Source organism: Chrysochloris asiatica, unplaced genomic scaffold (assembly GCF_000296735.1).
Source record: "Chrysochloris asiatica unplaced genomic scaffold, ChrAsi1.0 scaffold00008, whole genome shotgun sequence".
NCBI classification, from domain to species: domain Eukaryota; kingdom Metazoa; phylum Chordata; class Mammalia; order Afrosoricida; family Chrysochloridae; genus Chrysochloris; species Chrysochloris asiatica.
The window spans coordinates 33587257-33593542 of record NW_006408526.1 but is presented as its reverse complement, the minus strand read 5'-3'; positions in this window follow the sequence as shown (position 1 = coordinate 33593542).

Here is a 6286-nt window from a genome sequence, read left to right as displayed (position 1 = left end):
TCATGCTCTAGAGGTCCACAAGCACACACAGACACCCTCTGAGTCCACAGTGGGCCCCACCGTTTGTTCTGTCACATACATGTAACTCCTACATCCGCAGACACGCAGGACAACACATGCTGATTCAGCACACCCACACACAGACATGTTACAAGTTACACAGACACACAAGGTGTGACTCAATCCCAACCACCTACAGGAACCCACCTGGAGCCAGTCAGGGCCCCAACACCCAATGCCAGGCCACACCTGCTCTTTCGGGTGACAGAACAGGTCTGCCCTCCGCTGAGATATCAGGGTATTCCCAAGCCTGGGATTCTCCCTCTTCTTCCCCAGCACCTGCCCTGGTCCTGATAAAGGCTACCCCTCACCGGAGCTGCGAACCGCAAGGTCAGCAGTTCGAAACTACCAGCTGCTACGCGGGAGAAAGATGAGGCGTTCTGCTCCCGTAAAGATTAATAGCCTCGGAAACCCTGTGCAGGGTCTCTATGACTATGAGTCAGAACCAACTCCACAGCACACAACAACAACAACAATACCTCTTTTTTGGCCCTGGACATCCTGGCTCTCCTATTCAGGGGTGACCCTGAGCTGCCCCTCAACACCTGTGTGACCTTGGGCCATTTGTGCCCCTTCTCTGGGCCTGAGATTCTTCATCTGTGAGGGAGGGGTTGTCCTTTCTAACTCTCTGGATATTGCAGGCCTGTTGTTTCTCCAGGGCTGGGAACTAGGCCCATCTCAGGCCCCAGTGTTTTCCAAGTCTGGGGAGTGAGGAGGGAGGGGCTCTGAGAGTGCGGGGGGAGGGGGCAAGCACTGCCTGTGGAGAGGAAACTGGGGTCAGCCAAGGGGTCAGTACTCTAGTGGCTGGGGTGACTGTGTAGGCAGAGGATGTTGGAGATCTGTCTATATGTGCAATAGCAAGACTGCTATGGGAGGAAGCCACCTGGCTTTGGAAGGGTTAATCTAGTCTGGCTGTGGAAGGTGTCCAGCTGGTCCCGTTGCCAGGGCTTCAGATTGTGGAGAGGGGTGTGGGCCTGAGTTATCACCCTGAAGAGGCCCAGGCTGCCTGTCAGCAGCAGACTTTTCTGTATCCCCCATCCCATGTCAACCTCAGCTCGCCCTTCTCTCTGCTGTATACTCCTGTTGCAGCTTTTGGATGGTGATCTGAGTTTGGATCATGGGGCTGGGCTAGGTGGAAGTGGCCTTCCACCACCACCATGTGCCACGTCTGCAAAGCGGGACAGGGGGCCTGAGACAACCCTAATCCTAGCCCATCTCTTCACCTCCTCCCATTCCCACAGCCCTCATTTCTCCATTCAGCTGAATGCTCACTCATAACCTCTCCTTCTCTCCTCTGCCAGGAACTCTCAGGACCGACCCATCACTGACCCGTCCTTTTGCCTCCTTCATTCCTTTAGTGCTGTTCTTTGACCTGTAGTTGCTGCTTCTTCTCCCTTAGCCAGGTGCCCACAATGTGTCTCCTTAGGATAGGAATTTGCTTCTTAAGGCAGGTGGAGACCGCAGGGAAAAGGAGGAGAGAGCAAGTAAGAGCTAGAAAGAGAAATGACGCGAGAAAGTGAAAAGGCCTAGGAAAGAAGAAGAGTCCTTGGGTAGCATAAACTTAGAGGTTTGAGTTTACGCAGAGGTACCTTGGAAGAAAGGGCTGGCAATCTTCTTCTGAAAAATGAATCATTGAAAGCCCTATGGAGCACAGTTCTATTTGTAATAAACGTGGGGGAACTATAAGCCAGAGCCCACTCAAGGCAACTGGTTAGGAGGTGAAGGAGGAGCCAACTGAGTGTGCATGCATAGGGTGCCCAGGGAATGATTGGCTGCTTGCTCAGAGAAGGAGCAGACATGGATAGGAGCAGGGGCAGAGGAGTGATGGCACCCTCTCAGTTGTTACCTAAGTTCCTCTTGCTTGGTTGGGCACCAACTTTAAGGCCCAACCAGTTGTGCATAGGGTTGCTATGGGTCGGTACCTACTTGATGGCGCCTAACAACAACAACAGCAGCCCATGTGGGGATGGAAGATGAACTTGGCTTCTCCAGCAGTGGATTTCAATTGCCTATTCTCAGGCTAGGCCAGGATGCTCAGGGCTCTAAGGGGTAGGGGGACAGGTACTGGAATCGGGGAGCTCTTTAACACCCTCCAACTGTATACAGGGTTTTCTTGGCTGTCACCTGGTCCAAAGGCAGTTGGGCCTCCCTACTTCCCCTTAGAGCTAGCACTGAACCCTGCTTTCCCTACTTCCCAAGCTGTGTGAAAACTGCCTTCCTTGAGTCTGTTCAACCCACAATCTTCTTCATAAGCTTGAACCTCCCAGCTCCTCCCAGCTTGCTGCCCGTATGCTATTTTCTAACCTAATCACGGGTTAGATGCACCCTCAGAGCATTTTTCATCTCTTGTTTCATATTTATGAGATCTTCAAGACATTTAAATGCAAAATGAGACGCCCACCAGTAGACAGATCTGCCTAGCACCTAACCCGGCGCCTGATGCTCACATGAAAAAAAAAAAAACCCAAACCCCCATTGCCGTTGAGTGGATTATGATTTACAGTGACTCTATAGGACAAAGTAGATTTGCTCCACAAGGTTCCTGAGACTAAGTCTTTATAGGAGCATACTGCTTCATCGTTCTCCCATGGAGTGTTTGGTGGGTTTGAACCACCAACTATGTGATTAGCAGCCTGATGTTTAACCCACCATACCACCAGGGCTCCTCATGTTCAGAGGAGGCCTTGATAATTCCCCTCTCCATCTCCTTCCCTTTTTACCATTCTAAACATGATTCAAGCCTGGTATGAGCAAACTGGCCCCCCTGCCCTGGGACAATCCAATGGTGGCTGCAATTCAAGGGCAAAGTACAGGAGTTTTTGATTAACTCAGAAACACCACCAGCTGCCCAGTTGCTAGGGGGTGGGGTTGGGGAGTGTGGGGAGAGATTGTTGAGGGGGAAAATGCAGGAGACAGATTGGGAAATTTAGAGGCCAGGGAGGATGGGGGACCCAGACTGGGCAGGGGAGATGCTGAGGCCTTCTACTCCCCATTCTCATTTCTCTACAGTCTGGGAGATTCCACAGCTTGAAGAGCAAAGCCTTTGGAGGGAGGGTCTGTGTTCCCTTCCTCGGTAGAGGTGCTGGATTGCTCTGGGATTAGAAGGTCATGGATGCTCCCCTTCCCCCACTTTCCCTTCCCCCAGCCCTGGGATACGTCAGGCGTGTTTTCTTCCAGACTCAGCTGAAACAAGGTCATCTTTGCTCTCTGAGGGGAGGAGCTGTGTACCCCGTGGGTCAGTGCTCCTGTGGACCAGAGACTTACCACGGCTCCTAGGCAAGGTATGGGGTGAGACAGAGAGGACAGGGGTGTCTAGAGCACAGGAAACACAGAGGGTCTCCGTCTTCTGCTGCCTTGCTAAAGGACTCCCAACCCACTCCAGGAAGAAGACCAAATCTTTCTGTCCTTGAGATCAAACATTCTATATGGTGGTCAGTCTTTTGGTCTGAACAATCTGCCTAATTCCTAAACTAAATCTTTCCTGCTACCATTTCAGGCAGATCTGATGGAATTCTTTCAGTTCCAAGGAATTATTCATGATATCAAGTAAGCAATTTGATTTCCTCCCTGAGGATAAGCCAAACTTTGGGAAGAGTCTCAACTGCTTGACTCCTCTGTCCAGTTCCCTGCCCTCCCAGTCCTTCTTCCCACCCAGCCACATGGGAAAATCCCCAGTTCACCCTTCCAGTCATGCGAGTGAGGCCATGATTCAAAGGCAGTGGGCAAGGAGGAGGCTGCATGGAGCAGCCAGAAAGAACCAATCCTTTGTGCTAGACTGGGGTCCTTGGGGGATGAGTGCATTTTTGGCGTATTTAGCAAGATTTCTATTTTATAATGAGCAGCAGAGGAAGAAGGGGAGGGAAAGGCCAAGGGCAAGAATGGGGAAAATAAAAAGGGGGAGTAATGGTGAGGGCTACAAAGGTTTGTTATGCGAGCAAATGGGGAACCACAGAACACACTCAAGGGGGAGAAGTAGGGAGAGTAAGGGGAAAGAAGGGAACTGGTATGACTGATAGAAAGAGTCTTCTCACCTGTATAGAGATAGTCTTTTTTTTTTTTTTTTAATATGATAAACATAGACTTTAATGATTGCAAATGGCTCTAATCATTGCCATTTCTAAATTAAAAAAAAATTTTTTTATTGTGAATTATGTGATAGTTTACATCGGAGAACATTAGCTTTACAGTCATCCTATTGTATATCATTTCATTGCCAAGATTACAATCCCCTCCATCAAACAACCAAAGGGTACACCCTGCAAGCCTGCCCCCTGGCTGTCAGCACATTGTCCCTCTCCCTCTTTGGGTCTAGAGTCCCCAGCTGCTCCATCTCTCCACATCATCATCTCTGCCTCCATCTCTGGTGTCACTGCTTCTCTAGGTAGGGTCCGGCACTCCTCTCTTCTCCCTTGATGGTCCCAGGGGCCTTGGCTCCTGGCCTACAAATTCAACCACTCCCCTTCTTTTGTTTCAAAAAATGTCCATCTTTACATTTCCAACCCTCACAAGTATAGAGATATTCTGAAAAGAAAGCCTCTTCACCTTTTGGAGGAAGGGAGTGGGTGGAACAACTTTAGAGGCTCCAAGAAAGGATTTTACATGTGGAAAAAACAAGATTGAAAAAAAGCGATGTGGGGTAACAATAGCTAACGCTGACCTAGCTCTTAGCACAGACTGGGCACTATGGTAAGCGCTTGGCAAACATTCCCTCATTTAATCCTTGCATCCATCAAATGGGGTTTGTTGGTTAGTTATGTGACATGGAGTCGGTTTCAACTCATAGTGACCCTGTATAGGGTTTACAAGGCTGTAAATCTTTAAAGGAGCAGAAAGCCTCATCTTTCTCCATCAGGGCAGCTGGTAGTTTCGAACTGCTGACTTTGAGGTTAGCAGCCTAACTTGTAACCGCTGTGCTATCAGAGCTCCTTTCAAATGGGGTTGTTGTTGTCGTTAAGTGCTGTCAAGTCAGTTCCGACCCATAACGACCCTGTATAAGGTTTCCAAGGAGCAGTTGGTGAGCTTGAACTACCGACCTTGCAGTTCAAATGGCTTTGCAGTCTGACACATTAACCCACAGCGCCACACCAGGACTCCTTCAAATGGGGTAGGGGCTAATATTATCTCCACTTTACAGAGAAGGCAGGGAGATCTGAGAAGTTAAGCAACTTGCATAACCTAAAACAATGCCACCCCACTAAGAAATGGTGCAGCTGGTGCTAGAACCCATGCTTGTCTGATCCAGGGCTCCCATTTTTTACCATGATGCTAGGCTAGTCCCAGTGAAACTGAGGGAAGCAAAATAAGACACCAAAGGATGAAACAGACGAGCACACCAAGCAGAGTCTTTTGGTCCTAATACCAGGAAGTTTCAAAAAGTTTGTGGAAAAATGAAATGAAAAGATAATGGATTTTTCCCCACAAATAATACACATACAATAAGTATATTCTAATGGTAGACACCAAAAGGAGCCCTGGTTGTGCAGTGGGTTTAGCATTTAGACTGCTAAACACAAGGTTGGCAATTCAAACCCAACAGTCAGTCCAGAGAAAGATGAAGCTCTTTGCGCACCTAAAGATTAACAGTCTAGGAAACCCTATTCTATCCTATAGGGTGGCTATGAGTCATAACTGACTCAATGGCAGTGGTCTTGTGTGTGTGTGTTGTTGTGGTTGTTTTGAGTCAGTTTACCGACTTCAGTAAACCCAACATTTAGTCTTGTGCTGGACGTGGCTGAATGGTGGTCCAGGCATCCCTGGACTGTTCAGGTTCCTGCAATCTACAAACATCTTCCCCTCCCCCACCCCCAATATTTTGAGCTTTATTTTTAGTAGAACTGAGGAGATAAAAAGTTTTCTGGAGTTAAATTAAGACATAGACAGATTTTTATATAATGATTTTCAAGAAAATAAAGGCTGAGATTACATTAATAAAATTACTGCTCAACTATACAAAGCTAACTTTAAAGATATCTTTAACATATACCCCTCCTCCCATTTTGAAAATTCCCACATAATCTTTTTTTTTTTTTACCTTCAGCAGATCATTGCAATGATTACAACATTCTCCATGCACTCTTAGCCAACAGTATTTACCTCTATTACCTTTTTAAAAAAATGTACACATACCATATTGTAAATATATATCTGTTTAAATGCACAAAGGGTACATTTTGCAAGCCAGCCTCCTGTCTGCAGGCACGCTACCTTTCTCAGTCCATGGGCCTAA